The sequence below is a fragment of the Halichoeres trimaculatus genome, unplaced genomic scaffold (assembly GCF_033239565.1).
Source record: "Halichoeres trimaculatus isolate MK-OKI-2021-1 unplaced genomic scaffold, fHalTri1.1 fHalTri1_scaffold_15, whole genome shotgun sequence".
Classification (NCBI taxonomy): domain Eukaryota; kingdom Metazoa; phylum Chordata; class Actinopteri; order Labriformes; family Labridae; genus Halichoeres; species Halichoeres trimaculatus.
In genome coordinates this window covers 26,040,420-26,065,666 of record NW_027437193.1, presented here as the reverse complement: position 1 = coordinate 26,065,666, position 25,247 = coordinate 26,040,420, and positions in this window count along the sequence as shown.

Sequence of the window (25,247 nt, the reverse complement as noted above, 5' to 3'; positions counted from 1 at the left end):
AGTTACGGCCACTTTAATGAGAGGCTTAATACAGGCCTTATAAGCCTGGTGAAATAGCCCGCACAAAAATGCGATTTTTACAAAAATCGGACCCCAAACCTGGTTCTGAGAAAACCCACTGGGGACGACCCTAGGGACCTGACGGACGCACCATAGAAGTTTTGGAACCATCCGACTACATTTCTTGGAGTTACGGCCACTTTAATGAGAGGCTAAATACAGGCCTTATAACCCTGGTGAAATAGCCCGGACAAAAATGCGATTTTTACAAAAATCGGACCCCAAACCCGGTTCTGAGAAAACCCACTGGGGACGACCCTAGGGATCTGACGGACGCACCCTAGAAGTTTTGGAGCCCTCCCACTATGTTTCTTGAAGTTACAGCCCCTTTAATGAGAGGTTAAATACAGGCCTTATAAGCCTGGTGAAATAGCCCGCACAAAAATGCAATTTTTACAAAAATCGGACCCCAAACCCGGTTCTGAGAAAACCCACTGGGGATGACCCTAGGGACCTGACGGACGCACCATAGAAGTTTTGGAACCATCTGACTACATTTCTTGGAGTTACGGCCACTTTAATGAGAGGCTAAATACAGGCCTTATAACTCTGGTGAAATAGCCCGCACAAAAATGCAATTTTTACAAAAATCGGACCCCAAACCCAGTTCTGAGAAAACCCACTGGGGAAGACCCTAGGGACCTGACGGACGCACCCTAGAAGTTTTGGAGCCCTCGGACTATGTTTCTTTGAGTTACGGCCCCTTTAATGAGAGGCTTAATACAGGCCTTATAAGCCTGGTGAAATAGCCCGCACAAAAATGCGATTTTTACAAAAATCGGACCCCAAACCCGGTTCTGAGAAAACCCACTGGGGATGACCCTAGGGACCTGACAGACGCACCCTAGAAGTTTTGGAGCCCTTGGACGATGTTTCTTGGAGTTACGGCCCCTTTAATGAGAGGCTAAATACAGGCCTTATAAGCCTGGTGAAATAGCCCGCACAAAAATGCCATTTTTACAAAAATCGGACCCCAAACCCGGTTCTGAGAAAACCCACTGGGGACGACCCTAGGGACCTGACGGACGCACCCTAGAAGTTTTTGAGCCCTCCGACTATGTTCCTTGAAGTTACAGCCCCTTTAATGAGAGGCTTAATACAGGCCTTATAAGCCTGGTGAAATAGCCCGCACAAAAATGCGATTTTTACAAAAATCGGACCCCAAACCCGGTTCTGAGAAAACCCACTGGGGACGAGCCTAGGGACCTGACGGACGCACCCTAGAAGTTTTGGAACCATCTGACTACATTTCTTGGAGTAACAGCCACTTTAATGAGAGGCTTAATACAGGCCTTATAAGGCTGGTGAAATAGCCCGCACAAAAATGCCATTTTTACAAAAATCGGACCCCAAACCCGGTTCTGAGAAAACCCACTGGGGACGACCCTAGGGACCTGACGGACGCACCCTAGAAGTTTTGGAGCCCTCCGACTACATTTCTTGAAGTTACAGCCCCTTTAATGAGAGGCTAAATACAGGCCTTATAAGCCTGCTGAAATAGCCCGCACAAAAATGCAATTTTTACAAAAATCGGACCCCAAACCTGGTTCTGAGAAAACCCACTGGGGACGACCCTAGGGACCTGACGGACGCACCATAGAGGTTTTGGAACCATCCGACTACAATTCTTGGAGTTACGGCCACTTTAATGAGAGGCTTAATACAGGCCTTATAACCCTGGTAAAATAGCCCGCACAAAAATGCAATTTTTACAAAAATCGGACCCCAAACCCAGTTCTGAGAAAACCCACTGGGGACGACCCTAGGGACCTGACGGACGCACCATAGAAGTTTTGGAACCATCTGACTACATTTCTTGGAGTTACGGCCACTTTAATGAGAGGCTTAATACAGGCCTTATAACCCTGGTGAAATAGCCCGCACAAAAATGCAATTTTTACAAAAATCGGACCCCAAACCCGGTTCTGAGAAAACCCACTGGGGACGACCCTAGGGACCTGACGGACGCACCCTAGACGTTTTGGAGCCATCCAACTACATTTCTTGAAGTTATGGCCCCTTTAATGAGAGGCTAAATACAGGCTTTATAATTCTGGTGAAATAGCCCGCACAAAGATTCGATTTTTACAAAAATCGGACCCCAAACCTGGTTCTGAGAAAACCCACTGGGGACGACCCTAGGGACCTGACGGACGCACCCTAGAAGTTTTGGAGCCCTCGGACTATGTTTCTTGGAGTAACAGCCACTTTAATGAGAGGCTTAATACAGGCCTTATAAGCCTGGTGAAATAGCCCGCACAAAAATGCCATTTTTACAAAAATTGGACCCCAAACCCGGTTCTGAGAAAACCCACTGGGGACGACCCTAGGGACCTGACGGACGCACCATAGAAGTTTTGGAACCATCTGACTACATTTCTTGGAGTTACGGCCACTTTAATGAGAGGCTTAATACAGGCCTTATAACCCTGGTGAAATAGCCCGCACAAAAATGCAATTTTTACAAAAATCGGACCCCAAACCCGGTTCTGAGAAAACCCACTGGGGACGACCCTAGGGACCTGACGGACGCACCCTAGACGTTTTGGAGCCATCCGACTACATTTCTTGAAGTTACGGCCACTTTAATGAGAGGCTAAATACAGGCTTTATAATTCTGGTGAAATAGCCCGCACAAAGATTCGATTTTTACAAAAATCGGACCCCAATCCTGGTTCTGAGAAAACCCACTGGGGACGACCCTAGGGACCTGACGGACGCACCCTAGAAGTTTTGGAGCCCTCGGACTATGTTTCTCGGAGTTACAGCCACTTTAATGAGAGGCTAAATACAGGCTTTATAACCCTGGTGAAATAGCCCGCACAAAAATGCGATTTTTACAAAAATCGGACCCCAAACCCGGTTCTGAGAAAACCCACTGGGGACGACCCTAGGGACCTGATGGACGCACCCTAGAAGTTTTGGAACCATCTGACTACATTTCTTGGAGTTACAGCCACTTTAATGAGAGGCTTAATACAGGCCTTATAAGCCTGGTGAAATAGCCCGCACAAAAATGCCATTTTTACAAAAATCGGACCCCAAACCCGGTTCTGAGAAAACCCACTGGGGACGAGCCTAGGGACCTGACGGACGCACCCTAGAAGTTTTGGAGCCCTCGGACTTTGTTTCTTGGAGTTACAGCCCCTTTAATGAGAGGCTAAATACAGGCATTATAAGCCTGGTGAAATAGCCCGCATAAAAATGCAATTTTTGCAAAAATCGGACCCCAAACCCGGTTCTGAGAAAACCCACTGGGGACGATCCTAGGGACCTGACGGACGCACCCTAGAAGTTTTGGAGCCCTCGGACTATGTTTCTTGGAGTTTCGGCCCCTTTAATGAGAGGCTAAATACAGGCTTTATAACCCTGGTGAAATAGCCCGCACAAAAATGCAATTTTTACAAAAATCGGACCCCAAACCCGGTTCTGAGAAAACCCACTGGGGACGACCCTAGGGACCTGACGGACGCACCCTAGAAGTTTTGGAGCCCTCCGACTATGTTTCTTGAAGTTACGGCCACTTTAATGAGAGGCTAAATACAGGCCTTATAAGCCTGGTGAAATAGCCCGCACAAAAATGCAATTTTTACGAAAATCGGACCCCAAACCCGGTTCTGAGAAAACCCACTGGGGACGACCCTAGGGACCGGACGGACGCACCCTAGAAGTTTTGGAGCCCTCCGACTATGTTTCTTGAAGTTACAGCCCCTTTAATAAGAGGCTAAATACAGGCCTTATAAGCCTGGTGAAATAGCCCGCACAAAAATGCCATTTTAACAAAAATCGGACCCCAAACCCAGTTCTGAGAAAACCCACTGGGGACGACCCTAGGGACCTGACGGACGCACCCTAGAAGTTTTGGAGCCCTCGGACTATGTTTCTTGGAGTTACGGCCACTTTAATGAGAGGCTAAATACAGGCCTTATAAGCCTGGTGAAATAGCCCGCACAAAAATGCGATTTTGACAAAAATCGGACCCCAAACCCGGTTCTGAGAAAACCCACTGGGGACGACCCTAGGGACCTGACGGACGCACCCTAGAAGTTTTGAAGCCCTCAGACTATGTTTCTTGGAGTTACGGCCCCTTTAATGAGAGGCTAAATACAGGCCTTATAAGCCTGGTGAAATAGCCCGCACAAAAATGCAATTTTTACAAAAATCGGACCCCAAACCCAGTTCTGAGAAAACCCACTGGGGATGACCCTAGGGACGTGACGGACGCACCCTAGAAGTTTTGGAGCCCTTGGACTATGTTTCTTGGAGTTACGGCCCCTTTAATGAGAGGCTTAATACAGGCCTTATAAGCCTGGTGAAAAAGCCCGCACAAAAATGCAATTTTTACAAAAATCGGACCCCAAACCCGGTTCTGAGAAAACCCACTGGGGACGACCCTAGGGACCTGACGGAAGCACCCTAGAAGTTTTGGAGCCCTCCAACTATGTTTCCTGAAGTTACTGCCCCTTTAATGAGAGGCTAAATACAGGCTTTATAAGCCTGGTGAAATAGCCCGCACAAAAATGCAATTTTTACAAAAATCGGACCCCAAACCTGGTTCTGAGAAAACCCACTGGGGACGAGCCTAGGGACCTGACGGACGCACCCTAGAAGTTTTGGAACCATCTGACTACATTTCTTGGAGTTACAGCCACTTTAATGAGAGGCTTAATACAGGCCTTATAAGCCTGGTGAAATAGCCCGCACAAAAATGCCATTTTTACAAAAATCGGACCCCAAACCCGGTTCTGAGAAAACCCACTGGGGACGACCCTAGGGACCTGACGGACGCACCCTAGAAGTTTTGGAACCATCCAACTAGATTTCTTGAAGTAACGGCCACTTTTATGAGAGGCTTAATACAGGCCTTATAAGCCTGGTGAAATAGCCCGCATAAAAATGCAATTTTTGCAAAAATCGGACCCCAAACCCGGTTCTGAGAAACCCACTGGGGACGACCCTAGGGACCTGACGGACGCACCCTAGAAGTTTTGGAACCATCTGAATACAATTCTTGGAGTTACGGCCCCTTTAATGAGAGGCTAAATACAGGCTTTATAAGCCTGGTGAAAGAGCCCGCACAAAGATTCTATTTTTACAAAAATCGGACCCTAAACTGGGTTCTGAGAAAACCGACTGAGGACGACCCTAGGGACCTGACGGACGCACCCTAGAAGTTTTGGAGCCCTCGGACTATGTTTCTTGGAGTTACAGCCACTTTAATGAGAGGCTAAATACAGGCTTTATAACCCTGGTGAAATAGCCCGCACAAAAATGCGATTTTTACAAAAATCGGACCCCAAACCCGGTTCTGAGAAAACCCACTGGGGACGACCCTAGGGACCTGATGGATGCACCCTAGAAGTTTTGGAGCCCTCGGACTATGTTTCTTGGAGTTACGGCCCCTTTCATGAGAGGCTAAATACAGGCTTTATACTCTGGTGAAATAGCCCGCACAAAAATGCGATTTTTACAAAAATCGGACCCCAAACCCGGTTCTGAGCAAACCCACTGGGGACAGCCCTAGGGACCTGACGGACGCACCCTAGAAGTTTTGAAACCCTCGGACTATGTTTCTTGAAGTTACGGCCACTTTAATGAGAGGCTTAATACAGGCCTTATAAGCCTGGTGAAATAGCCCGCACAAAAATGCAATTTTTACAAAAATTGGACCCCAAACCCGGTTCTGAGAAAACCCACTGGGGACGACCCTAGGGACCTGACAGACGCACCCTAGAAGTTTTGGAGCCCTCGGACTATGTTTCTTGGAGTTAAGGCCCCATTAATGAGAGGCCAAATACAGGCCTTATAAGCCTAGTGGAATAGCCCTCACAAAATTGGATTCTTACAAAAATCGGACCCCAAATCCGGTTCTGAGAAAACCCACTGGGGATGACCCAAGGGACCTGACGGACGCACCCTAGAAGTTTTGGAGCCCTTTGACTACGTTTCTTGGAGTTACGGCGCCTTTAATGAGGGGCTAAATACAGGCCTTATAAGCCTGGTGAAATAGCCCGCACAAAAATGCAATTTTTACAAAAATCGGACCCCAAACCCGGTTCTGAGAAAACCCACTGGGGACGACCCTAGGGACCTGACGGACACCCCCTAGAAGTTTTGGAGCCCTCGGACTATGTTTCTTGGAGTTACGGCCCCTTTTAATGAGAGGCTTAATACAGGCCTTATAAGCCTGGTGAATTAGCCCGCACAAAAATGCAATTTTTACAAAAATTGGACCCCAAACCCGGTTCTGAGAAAACCCACTGGGGACGAGCCTAGGGACCTGACGGACGCACCATAGAAGTTTTGGAACCATCCGACTACATTTCTTGGAGTTACAGCCACTTTAATGAGAGGCTTAATACAGGCCTTATAAGCCTGGTGAAATAGCCCGCACAAAAATGCCATTTTTACAAGAATCGGACCCCAAACCCAGTTCTGAGAAAACCCACTGGGGACGAGCCTAGGGACCTGACAGACGCACCCTAGAAGTTTTGGAGCCCTCGGACTATGTTTCTTGGAGTTACGGCCCCTTTAATGAGAGGCTAAATACAGGCCTTATAAGCCTGGTGAAATAGCCCGCACAAAAATGCGATTTTTATGAAAATCGGACCCCAAACCCGGTTCTGAGAAAACCCACTGGGGACAACCCTAGGGACCTGACGGACGCACCATAGAAGTTTTGGAACCATCCGACTACATTTCTTGGAGTTACGGCCACTTTAATGAGAGGCTTAATACAGGCCTTATAACCCTGGTGAAATAGCCCGCACAAAAATGCCATTTTTAATAGAATCGGACCCCAAACCCAGTTCTGAGAAAACCCACTGGGGACGAGCCTAGGGACCTGACGGACACCCCCTAGAAGTTTTGGAGCCCTCGGACTATGATTCTTGGAGTTACGGCCCCTTTAATGAGAGGCTAAATACAGGCCTCATAACCCTGGTGAAAAAGCCCGCACAAAAATGCGATTTTTACGAAAACAGGACCCCAAACCCGGTTCTGAGAAAACCCACTGGGGACGACCCTAGGAACCTGACGGACGCACCCTAGAAGTTTTGGAGCCCTCGGACTATGTTTCTTGGAGTTACAGCCCCTTTAATGAGAGGCTAAATACAGGCTTTATAAGCCTGGTGAAATAGCCCGCACAAAAATGCGATTTTTACAAAAATCGGACCCCAAACCCGGTTCTGAGAAAACCCACTGGGGACGACCCTAGGGACCTGGCTGACGCACCCTAGAAGTTTTGGAGCCGTCCGACTATGTTTCTTGAAGTTACAGCCCCTTTAATGAGAGGCTAAATACAGGCCTTATAAGCCTGGTGAAATAGCCCGCACAAAAATGCAATTTTTACAAAAATCGGACCCCAAATCCGGTGCTGAGAAAACCCACTGGGGACGACCCTAGGGACCTGACGGACGCACCCTAGAAGTTTTGGAGCCCTCCGACTATGTTTCTTGAAGTTACAGCCCCTTTAATGAGAGGCTAAATACAGGCCTTATAAGCCTGGTGAAATAGCCCGCACAAAAATGCAATTTTTACAAAAATCGGACCCCAAACCTGGTTCTGAGAAAACCCACTGGGGACGACCCTAGGGACCTGACGGACGCACCATAGAAGTTTTGGAACCATCCGACTACATTTCTTGGAGTTACGGCCACTTTAATGAGAGGCTAAATACAGGCCTTATAACCCTGCTGAAATAGCCCGCACAAAAATGCGATTTTTACAAAAATCGGACCCCAAACCTGGTTCTGAGAAAACCCACTGGGGACGACCCTAGGGACCTGACGGACGCACCATAGAAGTTTTGGAACCATCCGACTACATTTCTTGGAGTTACGGCCACTTTAATGAGAGGCTAAATACAGGCCTTATAAGCCTTGTGAAATAGCCCGCACAAAAAATCAATTTTTACAAAAATCGGACCCCAAACCCGGTTCTGAGAAAACCCACTGGGGACGACCCTAGGGATCTGACGGACGCACCCTAGAAGTTTTGGAGCCCTCCCACTATGTTTCTTGAAGTTACAGCCCCTTTAATGAGAGGTTAAATACAGGCCTTATAAGCCTGGTGAAATAGCCCGCACAAAAATGCAATTTTTACAAAAATCGGACCCCAAACCCGGTTCTGAGAAAACCCACTGGGGACGACCCTAGGGACCTGACGGACGCACCATAGTAGTTTTGGAACCATCTGACTACATTTCTTGGAGTAACGGCCACTTTAATGAGAGGCTAAATACAGGCCTTATAACTCTGGTGAAATAGCCCGCACAAAAATGCAATTTTTACAAAAATCGGACCCCAAACCTGGTTCTGAGAAAACCCACTGGGGACGACCCTAGGGACCTGACGGACGCACCATAGAAGTTTTGGAACCATCCGACTACATTTCTTGGAGTTACGGCCACTTTAATGAGAGGCTTAATACAGGCCTTATAACCCTGGTAAAATAGCCCGCACAAAAATGCAATTTTTACAAAAATCGGACCCCAAACCCAGTTCTGAGAAAACCCACTGGGGACGACCCTAGGGATCTGACGGACGCACCCTAGAAGTTTTGGAACCATCTGACTACATTTCTTGGAGTTACAGCCCCTTTAACAAGAGGCTAAAAACAGGCCTTATAACCCTGGTGAAATAGCCCGCACAAAAATGCAATTTTTACAAAAATCGGACCCCAAACCGGGTTCTGAGAAAACCCACTGGGGACGACCCTAGGGACCTGACGGACGCACCCTAGAAGTTTTGGAGCCCTCGGACTATGTTTCTTGGAGTTACGGCCCCTTTAACAAGAGGCTAAATACAGGCCTTATAACCCTGGTGAAATAGCCCGCACAAAAATGCAATTTTTACAAAAATCGGACCCCAAACCCGGTTCTGAGAAAACCCACTGGGGACGACCCTAGGGATCTGACGGACGCACCCTAGAAGTTTTGGAGCCCTCGGACTATGTTTCTTGAAGTTACAGCCCCTTTAATGAGAGGTTAAATACAGGCCTTATAAGCCTGGTGAAATTGCCCGCACAAAAATGCAATTTTTACAAAAATCGGACCCCAAACCCGGTTCTGAAAAAACCCACTGGGGATGACCCTAGGGACCTGACGGACGCACCATAGAAGTTTTGGAACCATCTGACTACATTTCTTGGAGTTACGGCCACTTTAATGAGAGGCTAAATACAGGCCTTATAACTCTGGTGAAATAGCCCGCACAAAAATGCAATTTTTACAAAAATCGGACCCCAAACCCAGTTCTGAGAAAACCCACTGGGGAAGACCCTAGGGACCTGACGGACGCACCCTAGAAGTTTTGGAGCCCTCGGACTATGTTTCTTTGAGTTACGGCCCCTTTAATGAGAGGCTTAATACAGGCCTTATAAGCCTGGTGAAATAGCCCGCACAAAAATGCGATTTTTACAAAAATCGGACCCCAAACCCGGTTCTGAGAAAACCCACTGGGGATGACCCTAGGGACCTGACAGACGCACCCTAGAAGTTTTGGAGCCCTTGGACGATGTTTCTTGGAGTTACGGCCCCTTTAATGAGAGGCTTAATACAGGCCTTATAAGCCTGGTGAAATTGCCCGCACAAAAATGCCATTTTTACAAAAATCGGACCCCAAACCCGGTTCTGAGAAAACCCACTGGGGACGACCCTAGGGACCTGACGGACGCACCCTAGAAGTTTTGGAGCCCTCCGACTATGTTTCTTGAAGTTACAGCCCCTTTAATGAGAGGCTTAATACAGGCCTTATAAGCCTGGTGAAATAGCCCGCACAAAAATGCGATTTTTACAAAAATCGGACCCCAAACCCGGTTCTGAGAAAACCCACTGGGGACGAGCCTAGGGACCTGACGGACGCACCCTAGAAGTTTTGGAACCATCTGACTACATTTCTTGGAGTAACAGCCACTTTAATGAGAGGCTTAATACAGGCCTTATAAGCCTGGTGAAATAGCCCGCACAAAAATGCCATTTTTACAAAAATCGGACCCCAAACCCGGTTCTGAGAAAACCCACTGGGGACGACCCTAGGGACCTGACGGACGCACCCTAGAAGTTTTGGAGCCCTCGGACTATGTTTCTTGGAGTTACGGCCCCTTTTAATGAGAGGCTTAATACAGGCCTTATAAGCCTGGTGAATTAGCCCGCACAAAAATGCAATTTTTACAAAAATTGGACCCCAAACCCGGTTCTGAGAAAACCCACTGGGGACGACCCTAGGGACCTGACGGACTCACCCTAGAAGTTTTGGAGCCCTCGGACTATGTTTCTTGGAGTTACGGCCCCATTAATGAGAGGCTAAATACAGGCCTTATAAGCCTGGTGGAATAGCCCGCACAAAATTGGATTCTTACAAAAATCGGACCCCAAATCCGGTTCTGAGAAAACCCACTGGGGATGACCCAAGGGACCTGACGGACGCACCCTAGAAGTTTTGGAGCCCTCGGACTATGTTTCTTGGAGTTACGGCCCCTTTAATGAGAGGCTAAATACAGGCCTTATAAGCCTGGTGAAATAGCCCGCACAAAAATGCGATTTTTATGAAAATCGGACCCCAAACCTGGTTCTGAAAATACCCACTGGGGACAACCCTAGGGACCTGACGGACGCACCATAGAAGTTTTGGAACCATCCGACTACATTTCTTGGAGTTACGGCCACTTTAATGAGAGGCTTAATACAGGCCTTATAACCCTGGTGAAATAGCCCGCACAAAAATGCCATTTTTAATAGAATCAGACCTCAAACCCAGTTCTGAGAAAACCCACTGGGGACGAGCCTAGGGACCTGACGGACACCCCCTAGAAGTTTTGGAGCCCTCGGACTATGATTCTTGGAGTTACGGCCCCTTTAATGAGAGGCTAAATACAGGCCTTATAACCCTGGTGAAATAGCCCGCACAAAAATGCGATTTTTACGAAAACCGGACCCCAAAACCGGTTCTGAGAAAACCCACTGGGGACGACCCTAGGAACCTGACGGACGCACCCTAGAAGTTTTGGAGCCCTCGGACTATGTTTCTTGGAGTTACAGCCCCTTTAATGAGAGGCTAAATACAGGCTTTATAAGCCTGGTGAAATAGCCCGCACAAAAATGCGATTTTTACAAAAATCGGACCCCAAACCCGGTTCTGAGAAAACCCACTGGGGACGACCCTAGGGACCTGGCTGAAGCACCCTAGAAGTTTTGGAGCCCTCCGACTATGTTTCTTGAAGTTACAGCCCCTTTAATGAGAGGCTAAATACAGGCCTTATAAGCCTGGTGAAATAGCCCGCACAAAAATGCGATTTTTACAAAAATCGGACCCCAAACCCGGTGCTGAGAAAACCCACTGGGGACGACCCTAGGGACCTGACGGACGCACCCTAGAAGTTTTGGAGCCCTCCCACTATGTTTCTTGAAGTTACAGCCCCTTTAATGAGAGGCTAAATACAGGCCTTATAAGCCTGGTGAAATAGCCCGCACAAAAATGCAATTTTTACAAAAATCGGACCCCAAACCTGGTTCTGAGAAAACCCACTGGGGACGACCCTAGGGACCTGACGGACGCACCATAGAAGTTTTGGAACCATCCGACTACATTTCTTGGAGTTACGGCCACTTTAATGAGAGGCTTAATACAGGCCTTATAAGCCTGGTGAAATAGCCCGCACAAAAATGCGATTTTTACAAAAATCGGACCCCAAACCTGGTTCTGAGAAAACCCACTGGGGACGACCCTAGGGACCTGACGGACGCACCATAGAAGTTTTGGAACCATCCGACTACATTTCTTGGAGTTACGGCCACTTTAATGAGAGGCTAAATACAGGCCTTATAACCCTGGTGAAATAGCCCGCACAAAAATGCGATTTTTACAAAAATCGGACCCCAAACCCGGTTCTGAGAAAACCCACTGGGGACGACCCTAGGGATCTGACGGACGCACCCTAGAAGTTTTGGAGCCCTCCCACTATGTTTCTTGAAGTTACAGCCCCTTTAATGAGAGGTTAAATACAGGCCTTATAAGCCTGGTGAAATAGCCCGCACAAAAATGCAATTTTTACAAAAATCGGACCCCAAACCCGGTTCTGAGAAAACCCACTGGGGATGACCCTAGGGACCTGACGGACGCACCATAGAAGTTTTGGAACCATCTGACTACATTTCTTGGAGTTACGGCCACTTTAATGAGAGGCTAAATACAGGCCTTATAACTCTGGTGAAATAGCCCGCACAAAAATGCAATTTTTACAAAAATCGGACCCCAAACCCAGTTCTGAGAAAACCCACTGGGGAAGACCCTAGGGACCTGACGGACGCACCCTAGAAGTTTTGGAGCCCTCGGACTATGTTTCTTTGAGTTACGGCCCCTTTAATGAGAGGCTTAATACCGGCCTTATAAGCCTGGTGAAATAGCCCGCACAAAAATGCGATTTTTACAAAAATCGGACCCCAAACCCGGTTCTGAGAAAACCCACTGGGGATGACCCTAGGGACCTGACAGACGCACCCTAGAAGTTTTGGAGCCCTTGGACGATGTTTCTTGGAGTTACGGCCCCTTTAATGAGAGGCTAAATACAGGCCTTATAAGCCTGGTGAAATAGCCCGCACAAAAATGCCATTTTTACAAAAATCGGACCCCAAACCCGGTTCTGAGAAAACCCACTGGGGACGACCCTAGGGACCTGACAGACGCACCCTAGAAGTTTTTGAGCCCTCCGACTATGTTCCTTGAAGTTACAGCCCCTTTAATGAGAGGCTTAATACAGGCCTTATAAGCCTGGTGAAATAGCCCGCACAAAAATGCGATTTTTACAAAAATCGGACCCCAAACCCGGTTCTGAGAAAACCCACTGGGGACGAGCCTAGGGACCTGACGGACGCACCCTAGAAGTTTTGGAACCATCTGACTACATTTCTTGGAGTAACAGCCACTTTAATGAGAGGCTTAATACAGGCCTTATAAGCCTGGTGAAATAGCCCGCACAAAAATGCCATTTTTACAAAAATCGGACCCCAAACCCGGTTCTGAGAAAACCCACTGGGGACGACCCTAGGGACCTGACGGACGCACCCTAGAAGTTTTGGAGCCCTCCGACTATGTTTCTTGAAGTTACAGCCCCTTTAATGAGAGGCTAAATACAGGCCTTATAAGCCTGCTGAAATAGCCCGCACAAAAATGCAATTTTTACAAAAATCGGACCCCAAACCTGGTTCTGAGAAAACCCACTGGGGACGACCCTAGGGACCTAACGGACGCACCATAGAGGTTTTGGAACCATCCGACTACAATTCTTGGAGTTACGGCCACTTTAATGAGAGGCTTAATACAGGCCTTATAACCCTGGTAAAATAGCCCGCACAAAAATGCAATTTTTACAAAAATCGGACCCCAAACCTGGTTCTGAGAAACCCACTGGGGACGACCCTAGGGACCTGATGGACACACCCTAGAAGTTTTGGAACCATCTGACTACATTTCTTGGAGTTACAGCCACTTTAATGAGAGGCTAAATACAGGCTTTATAAGCCTGGTGAAAGAGCCCGCACAAAGATTCTATTTTTACAAAAATCGGACCCCAAACTGGGTTCTGAAAAAACCCACTGAGGACGACCCTAGGGACCTGACGGACGCACCCTAGAAGTTTTGGAGCCCTCGGACTATGTTTCTTGGAGTTACAGCCACTTTAATGAGAGGCTAAATACAGGCTTTATAACCCTGGTGAAATAGCCCGCACAAAAATGCGATTTTTACAAAAATCGGACCCCAAACCCGGTTCTGAGAAAACCCACTGGGGACGACCCTAGGGACCTGATGGATGCACCCTAGAAGTTTTGGAGCCCTCGGACTATGTTTCTTGGAGTTACGGCCCCTTTCATGAGAGGCTAAATACAGGCTTTATGACCCTGGTGAAATAGCCCGCACAAAAATGCAATTTTTACAAAAATCGGACCCCAAACCCGGTTCTGAGCAAACCCACTGGGGACAGCCCTAGGGACCTGACGGACGCACCCTAGAAGTTTTGAAACCCTCGGACTATGTTTCTTGAAGTTACGGCCACTTTAATGAGAGGCTTAATACAGGCCTTATAAGCCTGGTGAAATAGCCCGCACAAAAATGCAATTTTTACAAAAATTGGACCCCAAACCCGGTTCTGAGAAAACCCACTGGGGACGACCCTAGGGACCTGACAGACGCACCCTAGAAGTTTTGGAGCCCTCGGACTATGTTTCTTGGAGTTAAGGCCCCATTAATGAGAGGCTAAATACAGGCCTTATAAGCCTAGTGGAATAGCCCGCACAAAATTGGATTCTTACAAAAATCGGACCCCAAATCCGGTTCTGAGAAAACCCACTGGGGATGACCCAAGGGACCTGACGGACGCACCCTAGAAGTTTTGGAGCCCTTTGACTACGTTTCTTGGAGTTACGGCGCCTTTAATGAGGGGCTAAATACAGGCCTTATAAGCCTGGTGAAATAGCCCGCACAAAAATGCAATTTTTACAAAAATCGGACCCCAAACCCGGTTCTGAGAAAACCCACTGGGGACGACCCTAGGGACCTGACGGACACCCCCTAGAAGTTTTGGAGCCCTCGGACTATGTTTCTTGGAGTTACGGCCCCTTTTAATGAGAGGCTTAATACAGGCCTTATAAGCCTGGTGAATTAGCCCGCACAAAAATGCAATTTTTACAAAAATTGGACCCCAAACCCGGTTCTGAGAAAACCCACTGGGGACGAGCCTAGGGACCTGACGGACGCACCATAGAAGTTTTGGAACCATCCGACTACATTTCTTGGAGTTACAGCCACTTTAATGAGAGGCTTAATACAGGCCTTATAAGCCTGGTGAAATAGCCCGCACAAAAATGCCATTTTTACAAGAATCGGACCCCAAACCCAGTTCTGAGAAAACCCACTGGGGACGAGCCTAGGGACCTGACAGACGCACCCTAGAAGTTTTGGAGCCCTCGGACTATGTTTCTTGGAGTTACGGCCCCTTTAATGAGAGGCTAAATACAGGCCTTATAAGCCTGGTGAAATAGCCCGCACAAAAATGCGATTTTTATGAAAATCGGACCCCAAACCCGGTTCTGAGAAAACCCACTGGGGACAACCCTAGGGACCTGACGGACGCACCATAGAAGTTTTGGAACCATCCGACTACATTTCTTGGAGTTACGGCCACTTTAATGAGAGGCTTAATACAGGCCTTATAACCCTGGTGAAATAGCCCGCACAAAAATGCCATTTTTAATAGAATCGGACCCCAAACCCAGTTCTGAGAAAACCCACTGGGGACGAGCCTAGGGACCTGACAGACACCCCCTAGAAGTTTTGGAGCCCTCGGACTATGATTCTTGGAGTTACGGCCCCTTTAATGAGAGGCTAAATACAGGCCTTATAACCCTGGTGAAATAGCCCGCACAAAAATGCGATTTTTACGAAAACAGGACCCCAAACCCGGTTCTGAGAAAACCCACTGGGGACGACCCTAGGAACCTGACGGACGCACCCTAGAAGTTTTGGAGCCCTCGGACTATGTTTCTTGGAGTTACAGCCCCTTTAATGAGAGGCTAAATACAGGCTTTATAAGCCTGGTGAAATAGCCCGCACAAAAATGCGATTTTTACAAAAATCGGACCCCAAACCCGGTTCTGAGAAAACCCACTGGGGACGACCCTAGGGACCTGGCTGACGCACCCTAGAAGTTTTGGAGCCGTCCGACTATGTTTCTTGAAGTTACAGCCCCTTTAATGAGAGGCTAAATACAGGCCTTATAAGCCTGGTGAAATAGCCCGCACAAAAATGCGATTTTTACAAAAATCGGACCCCAAACCCGGTTCTGAGAAAACCCACTGGGGACGACCCTAGGGACCTGACGGACGCACCCTAGAAGTTTTGGAGCCCTCGGACTATGTTTCTTGGAGTTACGGCCCCTTTAACAAGAGGCTAAATACAGGCCTTATAACACTGGTGAAATAGCCCGCACAAAAATGCAATTTTTACAAAAATCGGACCCCAAACCCGATTCTGAGAAAACCCACTGGGGACGACCCTAGGGATCTGACGGCGCACCCTAGAAGTTTTGGAGCCCTCGGACTATGTTTCTTGAAGTTACAGCCCCTTTAATGAGAGGCTAAATACAGGCCTTATAACTCTGGTGAAATAGCCCGCACAAAAATGCAATTTTTACAAAAATCGGACCCCAAACCCAGTTCTGAGAAAACCCACTGGGGACGAGCCTAGGGACCTGACGGACGCACCCTAGACGTTTTGGAGCCATCCGACTACATTTCTTGGAGTTATGGCCCCTTTAATGAGAGGCTAAATACAGGCTTTATAATTCTGGTGAAATAGCCCGCACAAAGATTCGATTTTTACAAAAATCGGACCCCAAACCTGGTTCTGAGAAAACCCACTGGGGACGACCCTAGGGACCTGACGGACGCACCCTAGAAGTTTTGGAGCCCTCGGACTATGTTTCTCGGAGTTACAGCCACTTTAATGAGAGGCTAAATACAGGCTTTATAACCCTGGTGAAATAACCCCCACAAAAATGCGATTTTTACAAAAATCGGACCCCAAACCCGGTTCTGAGAAAACCCACTGGGGACGACCCTAGGGACCTGACGGACGCACCCTAGAAGTTTTGGAACCATCTGACTACATTTCTTGGAGTTACAGCCACTTTAATGAGAGGCTTAATACAGGCCATATAAGCCTGGTGAAATAGCCCGCACAAAAATGCCATTTTTACAAAAATCGGACCCCAAACCTGGTTCTGAGAAAACCCACTGGGGACGACCCTAGGGACCTGACGGACGCACCCTAGAAGTTTTGGAGCCCTCGGACTATGTTTCTTGGAGTTACAGCCCCTTTAATGAGAGGCTAAATACAGGCATTATAAGCCTGGTGAAATAGCCCGCATAAAAATGCAATTTTTGCAAAAATCGGACCCCAAACCCGGTTCTGAGAAAACCCACTGGGGACGATCCTAGGGACCTGACGGACGCACCCTAGAAGTTTTGGAGCCCTCGGACTATGTTTCTTGGAGTTACGGCCCCTTTAATGAGAGGCTAAATACAGGCTTTATAACCCTGGTGAAATAGCCCGCACAAAAATGCAATTTTTACAAAAATCGGACCCCAAACCCGGTTCTGAGAAAACCCACTGGGGACGACCCTAGGGACCTGGCTGACGCACCCTAGAAGTTTTGGAGCCCTCCGACTATGTTTCTTGAAGTTACGGCCACTTTAATGAGAGGCTAAATACAGGCCTTATAAGCCTGGTGAAATAGCCCGCACAAAAATGCAATTTTTACGAAAATCGGACCCCAAACCCGGTTCTGAGAAAACCCACTGGGGACGACCCTAGGGACCTGACGGACGCACCCTAGAAGTTTTGGAGCCCTCCGACTATGTTTCTTGAAGTTACAGCCCCTTTAATGAGAGGCTAAATACAGGCCTTATAAGCCTGGTGAAATAGCCCGCACAAAAATGCCATTTTAACAAAAATCGGACCCCAAACCCAGTTCTGAGAAAACCCACTGGGGACGATCCTAGGGACCTGACGGACGCACCCTAGAAGTTTTGGAGCCCTCGGACTATGTTTCTTGGAGTTACGGCCACTTTAATGAGAGGCTAAATACAGGCCTTATAAGCCTGGTGAAATAGCCCGCACAAAAATGCGATTTTTACAAAAATCGGACCCAAAACCCGGTTCTGAGAAAACCCACTGGGGACGACCCTAGGGACCTGACGGACGCACCCTAGAAGTTTTGGAGCCCTCCGACTATGTTTCTTGGAGTTACAGCCCCTTAAATGAGAGGCTTAATACAGGCCTTATAACCCTGGTGAAATAGCCCGCACAAAAATGCAATTTTTACAAAAATCGGACCCCAAACCCGGTTCTGAGAAAACCCACTGGGGACGACCCTAGGGACCTGACGGACGCACCCTAGAAGTTTTGGAGCCCTCCGACTATGTTCCTTGAAGTTACAGCCCCTTTAATGAGAGGCTAAATACAGGCCTTATAAGCCTGGTGAAATAGCCCTCACAAAAATGCAATTTTTACAAAAATCGGACCCCAAACCCGGTTCTGAGAAAACCCACTGGGGACGACCCTAGGGACCTGACGGACGCACCCTAGAAGTTTTGGAGCCCTCCGACTATGTTTCTTGAAGTTACAGCCCCTTTAATGAGAGGCTTAATACAGGCCTTATAAGCCTGCTGAAATAGCCCGCACAAAAATGCAATTTTTACAAAAATCGGACCCCAAACCCGGTTCTGAGAAAAACCCACTGGGGACGAGCCTAGGGACCTGACGGACGCACCCTAGAAGTTTTTAACCATCTGACTACATTTCTTGGAGTTACAGCCACTTTAATGAGAGGCTTAATACAGGCCTTATAAGCCTGGTGAAATAGCCCGCACAAAAATGCGATTTTTAAAAAAATCGGACCCCAAACCCGGTTCTGAGAAAACCCATTGGGGACGACCCTAGGGACCTGACGGACGCACCCTAGAAGTTTTGGAGCCCTCCGACTATGTTTCTTGAAGTTACAGCCCCTTTAATGAGAGGCTTAATACAGGCCTTATAAGCCTGCTGAAATAGCCCGCACAAAAATGCCATTTTTACAAAAATCGGACCCCAAACCCGGTTCTGAGAAAAACCCACTGGGGACGAGCCTAGGGACCTGACGGACGCACCCTAGAACTATGGAGCCTCCGACTACGTTCCTTGGAGATACGGCCACTTTAATGAGAGGCTAAATACAGGCCTAATAACCCTGGTGAAATAGCCCGCACAAAAATGCGATTTTGACAAAAATAGGACCCCAAACCCGGTTCTGAGAAAACCCACTGGGGACGACCCTAGGGACCTGACGGACGCACCCTAGAAGTTTTGAAGCCCTCAGACTATGTTTCTTGGAGTTACGGCCCCTTTAATGAGAGGCTAAATACAGGCCTTATAAGCCTGGTGAAATAGACCGCACAAAAATGCAATTTTTACAAAAATCGGACCCCAAACCCAGTTCTGAGAAAACCCACTGGGGATGAGCATAGGGACCTGACGGACGCACCCTAGAAGTTTTGGAGCCCTCCGACTATGTTTCTTGGAGTTACGGCCACTTTAATGAGAGGCTAAATACAGGCCTTATAACCCTGCTGAAATAGCCCGCACAAAAATGCAATTTTTACAAAAATCGGACCCCAAACCCGGTTCTGAGAAAACCCACTGGGGACGACCCTAGGGACCTGACGGACGCACCCTAGAAGTTTTGGAGCCCTTGGACTATGTTTCTTGGAGTTACGGCCCCTTTAATGAGAGGCTTAATACAGGCCTTATAAGCCTGGTGAAAAAGCCCGCACAAAAATGGAATTTTTACAAAAATCGGACCCCAAACCCGGTTCTGAGAAAACCCACTGGGGACGACCCTAGGGACCTGACGGAAGCACCCTAGAAGTTTTGGAGCCCTCCAACTATGTTTCCTGAAGTTACTGCCCCTTTAATGAGAGGCTAAATACAGGCTTTATAAGCCTGGTGAAATAGCCCCCACAAAAATGCAATTTTTACAAAAATCGGACCCCAAACCCGGTTCTGAGAAAACCCACTGGGGACGAGCCTAGGGACCTGACGGACGCACCATAGAAGTTTTGGAACCATCTGACTACATTTCTTGGAGTTATAGCCACTTTAATGAGAGGCTTAATACATGCCTTATAAGCCTGGTGAAATAGCCCGCACAAAAATGCCATTTTTACAAAAATCGGACCCCAAACCCGGTTCTGAGAAAACCCACTGGGGACGACCCTAGGGACCTGACGGACGCACCCTAGAAGTTTTGGAGCCCTCGGACTATGTTTCTTTGAGTTACGGCCCCTTTAATGAGAGGCTTAATACAGGCCTTATAAGCCTGGTGAAATAGCCCGCACAAAAATGCGATTTTTACAAAAATCGGACCCCAAACCCGGTTCTGAGAAAACCCACTGGGGACGACCCTAGGGACCTGACGGACGCACCCTAGAAGTTTTGGAGCCCTCCGACTATGTTTCTTGGAGTTACAGCCCCTTAAATGAGAGGCTTAATACAGGCCTTATAACCCTGGTGAAATAGCCCGCACAAAAATGCAATTTTTACAAAAATCGGACCCCAAACCCGGTTCTGAGAAAACCCACTGGGGACGACCCTAGGGACCTGACGGACGCACCCTAGAAGTTTTGGAGCCCTCCGACTATGTTCCTTGAAGTTACAGCCCCTTTAATGAGAGGCTAAATACAGGCCTTATAAGCCTGGTGAAATAGCCCTCACAAAAATGCAATTTTTACAAAAATCGGACCCCAAACCCGGTTCTGAGAAAACCCACTGGGGACGACCCTAGGGACCTGACGGACGCACCCTAGAAGTTTTGGAGCCCTCCGACTATGTTTCTTGAAGTTACAGCCCCTTTAATGAGAGGCTTAATACAGGCCTTATAAGCCTGCTGAAATAGCCCGCACAAAAATGCAATTTTTACAAAAATCGGACCCCAAACCCGGTTCTGAGAAAAACCCACTGGGGACGAGCCTAGGGACCTGACGGACGCACCCTAGAAGTTTTTAACCATCTGACTACATTTCTTGGAGTTACAGCCACTTTAATGAGAGGCTTAATACAGGCCTTATAAGCCTGGTGAAATAGCCCGCACAAAAATGCGATTTTTAAAAAAATCGGACCCCAAACCCGGTTCTGAGAAAACCCATTGGGGACGACCCTAGGGACCTGACGGACGCACCCTAGAAGTTTTGGAGCCCTCCGACTATGTTTCTTGAAGTTACAGCCCCTTTAATGAGAGGCTTAATACAGGCCTTATAAGCCTGCTGAAATAGCCCGCACAAAAATGCAATTTTTACAAAAATCGGACCCCAAACCCGGTTCTGAGAAAAACCCACTGGGGACGAGCCTAGGGACCTGACGGACGCACCCTAGAACTATGGAGCCTCCGACTACGTTCCTTGGAGATACGGCCACTTTAATGAGAGGCTAAATACAGGCCTAATAACCCTGGTGAAATAGCCCGCACAAAAATGCGATTTTGACAAAAATAGGACCCCAAACCCGGTTCTGAGAAAACCCACTGGGGACGACCCTAGGGACCTGACGGACGCACCCTAGAAGTTTTGAAGCCCTCAGACTATGTTTCTTGGAGTTACGGCCCCTTTAATGAGAGGCTAAATACAGGCCTTATAAGCCTGGTGAAATAGACCGCACAAAAATGCAATTTTTACAAAAATCGGACCCCAAACCCAGTTCTGAGAAAACCCACTGGGGATGAGCATAGGGACCTGACGGACGCACCCTAGAAGTTTTGGAGCCCTCCGACTATGTTTCTTGGAGTTACGGCCACTTTAATGAGAGGCTAAATACAGGCCTTATAACCCTGCTGAAATAGCCCGCACAAAAATGCAATTTTTACAAAAATCGGACCCCAAACCCGGTTCTGAGAAAACCCACTGGGGACGACCCTAGGGACCTGACGGACGCACCCTAGAAGTTTTGGAGCCCTTGGACTATGTTTCTTGGAGTTACGGCCCCTTTAATGAGAGGCTTAATACAGGCCTTATAAGCCTGGTGAAAAAGCCCGCACAAAAATGGAATTTTTACAAAAATCGGACCCCAAACCCGGTTCTGAGAAAACCCACTGGGGACGACCCTAGGGACCTGACGGAAGCACCCTAGAAGTTTTGGAGCCCTCCAACTATGTTTCCTGAAGTTACTGCCCCTTTAATGAGAGGCTAAATACAGGCTTTATAAGCCTGGTGAAATAGCCCCCACAAAAATGCAATTTTTACAAAAATCGGACCCCAAACCCGGTTCTGAGAAAACCCACTGGGGACGAGCCTAGGGACCTGACGGACGCACCATAGAAGTTTTGGAACCATCTGACTACATTTCTTGGAGTTATAGCCACTTTAATGAGAGGCTTAATACATGCCTTATAAGCCTGGTGAAATAGCCCGCACAAAAATGCCATTTTTACAAAAATCGGACCCCAAACCCGGTTCTGAGAAAACCCACTGGGGACGACCCTAGGGACCTGACGGACGCACCCTAGAAGTTTTGGAACCATCCAACTAGATTTCTTGAAGTAACGGCCACTTTTATGAGAGGCTTAATACAGGCCTTATAAGCCTGGTGAAATAGCCCGCATAAAAATGCAATTTTTGCAAAAATCGGACCCCAAACCCGGTTCTGAGAAAACCCACTGGGGACGATCCTAGGGACCTGACGGACGCACCCTAGAAGTTTTGGAACCATCTGACTACATTTCTTGGAGTTACAGCCACTTTAATGAGAGGCTTAATACAGGCCTTATAAGCCTGGTGAAATAGCCCGCACAAAAATGCCATTTTTACAAAAATCGGACCCCAAACCCGGTTCTGAGAAAACCCACTGGGGACGACCCTAGGGACCTGACGGACGCACCCTAGAAGTTTTGGAGCCCTCCGACTATGTTTCTTGGAGTTACGGCCACTTTAATGAGAGGCTAAATACAGGCTTTATAACCCTGGTGAAATAGCCCACACAAAGTTCGATTTTTACAAAAATCGGACCCCAAACCCGGTTCTGAGAAAACCCACTGGGGACGACCCTAGGGACCTGACGGACGCACCCTAGAAGTTTTGGAGCCCTCCGACTATGTTTCTTGGAGTTACGGCCCCTTTAATGAGAGGCTAAATACAGGCCTTATAAGCCTGGTGAAATAGCCCGCACAAAAATGCAATTTTTACAAAAATCGGACCCCAAACCCGGTTCTGAGAAAACCCACTGGCGACGACCCTAGGGACCTGACGGACGCACCCTAGAAGTTTTGGAGCCCTCGGACTATGTTTCTTGGAGTTACATCCACTTTAATGAGAGGCTAAATACGGGCTTTATAACCCTGGTGAAATAGCCCGCACAAAAATGCGATTTTTACGAAAATCGGACCCCAAACCCGGTTCTGAGAAAACCCACTGGGGACGACCCTAGGGACCTGACGGACGCACCCTAGAAGTTTTGGAGCCCTTGGACTATGTTTCTTGGAGTTAAGGCCCCTTTAATGAGAGGCTTCATACAGGCCTTATAAGCCTGGTGAAATAGCCCGCACAAAAATGCAATTTTTACAAAAATCGGACCCCAAACCCGGTTCTGAGAAAACCCACTGGGGACGACCCTAGGGACCTGACGGACACACCCTAGAAATTTTGGAGCTCTCCGACTACATTCCTTGGAGATACGGCCACTTTAATGAGAGGCTAAATACAGGCCTTATAACCCTGGTGAAATAGCCCGCACAAAAATGCGATTTTGACAAAAATAGGACCCCAAACCCGGTTCTGAGAAAACCCACTGGGGACGATCCTAGGGACCTGACGGACGCACCCTAGAAGTTTTGGAACCATCTGACTACATTTCTTGGAGTTACAGCCACTTTAATGAGAGGCTTAATACAGGCCTTATGAGCCTGGTGAAATAGCCCGCACAAAAATGCAATTTTTACAAAAATCGGACCCCAAACCCGGTTCTGAGAAAACCCACTGGGGACGACCCTAGGGACCTGACGGACGCACCCTAGACGTTTTGGAGCCATCCGACTACATTTCTTGAAGTTATGGCCCCTTTAATGAGAGGCTAAATACAGGCTTTATAATTCTGGTGAAATAGCCCGCACAAAGATTCGATTTTTACAAAAATCGGACCCCAAACCTGGTTCTGAGAAAACCCACTGGGGACGACCCTAGGGACCTGACGGACGCACCCTAGAAGTTTTGGAGCCTTCCGACTATGTTTCTTGGAGTTACGGCCCCTTTAATGAGAGGCTAAATACAGGCCTTATAACCCTGGTGAAATAGCCCGCACAAAAATGCAATTTTTACAAAAATCAGACCCCAAACCCGGTTCTGAGAAAACCCACTGGGGACGACCCTAGGGACCTGACGGACGCACCCTAGAAGTTTTGGAGCCCTCCAACTATGTTTCCTGAAGTTACTGCCCCTTTAATGAGAGGCTAAATACAGGCTTTATAACCCTGGTGAAATAGCCCGCATAAAAATGCAATTTTTGCAAAAATCGGACCCCAAACCCGGTTCTGAGAAAACCCACTGGGGACGACCCTAGGGACCTGACGGACGCACCCTAGAAGTTTTGGAGCCCTCCGAATATGTTTCTTGAAGTTACGGCCACTTTAATGAGAGGCTAAATACAGGCCTTATAAGCCTGGTGAAATAGCCCGCACAAAAATGCAATTTTTACTAAATTCGGACCCCAAACCCGGTTCTGAGAAAACCCACTGGGGACGACCCTAGGGACCTGACGGACGCACCCTAGAAGTTTTGGAGCCCTCCGACTATGTTTTTTGGAGTTACGGCCACTTTAATGAGAGGCTAAATACAGGCCTTATAAGCCTGGTGAAATAGCCCGCACAAAAATGCAATTTTTACAAAAATCCGACCCCAAACCCAGTTCTGAGAAAACCCACTGGGGATGAGCCTAGGGACCTGACGGACGCACCCTAGAAGTTTTGGAGCCCTCCGACTATGTTTCTTGGAGTTACGGCCCCTTTAATGAGAGGCTAAATACAGGCCTTATAACCCTGGTGAAATAGCCCGCACAAAAATGCAATTTTTACAAAAATCGGACCCCAAACCTGGTTCTGAGAAAACCCACTGGGGACGACCCTAGGGACCTGACGGACGCACCCTAGAAGTTTTGGAGCCCTCCGACTATGTTTCTTGGAGTTACGGCCCCTTTAATGAGAGGCTTAATACAGGCCTTATAAGCCTGGTGAAATAGCCCGCACAAAAATGCAATTTTTACAAAAATCGGACCCCAAACCCGGTTCTGAGAAAACCCACTGGGGACGACCCTAGGGACCTGACGGACGCACCCTAGAAATTTTGGAGCTCTCCGACTACGTTCCTTGGAGATACGGCCACTTTAATGAGAGGCTAAATACAGGCCTTATAACCCTGGTGAAATAGCCCGCACAAAAATGCGATTTTGACAAAAATAGGACCCCAAACCCGGTTCTGAGAAAACCCACTGGGGACGATCCTAGGGACCTGACGGACGCACCCTAGAAGTTTTGGAACCATCTGACTACATTTCTTGGAGTTACAGCCACTTTAATGAGAGGCTTAATACAGGCCTTATAAGCCTGGTGAAATAGCCCGC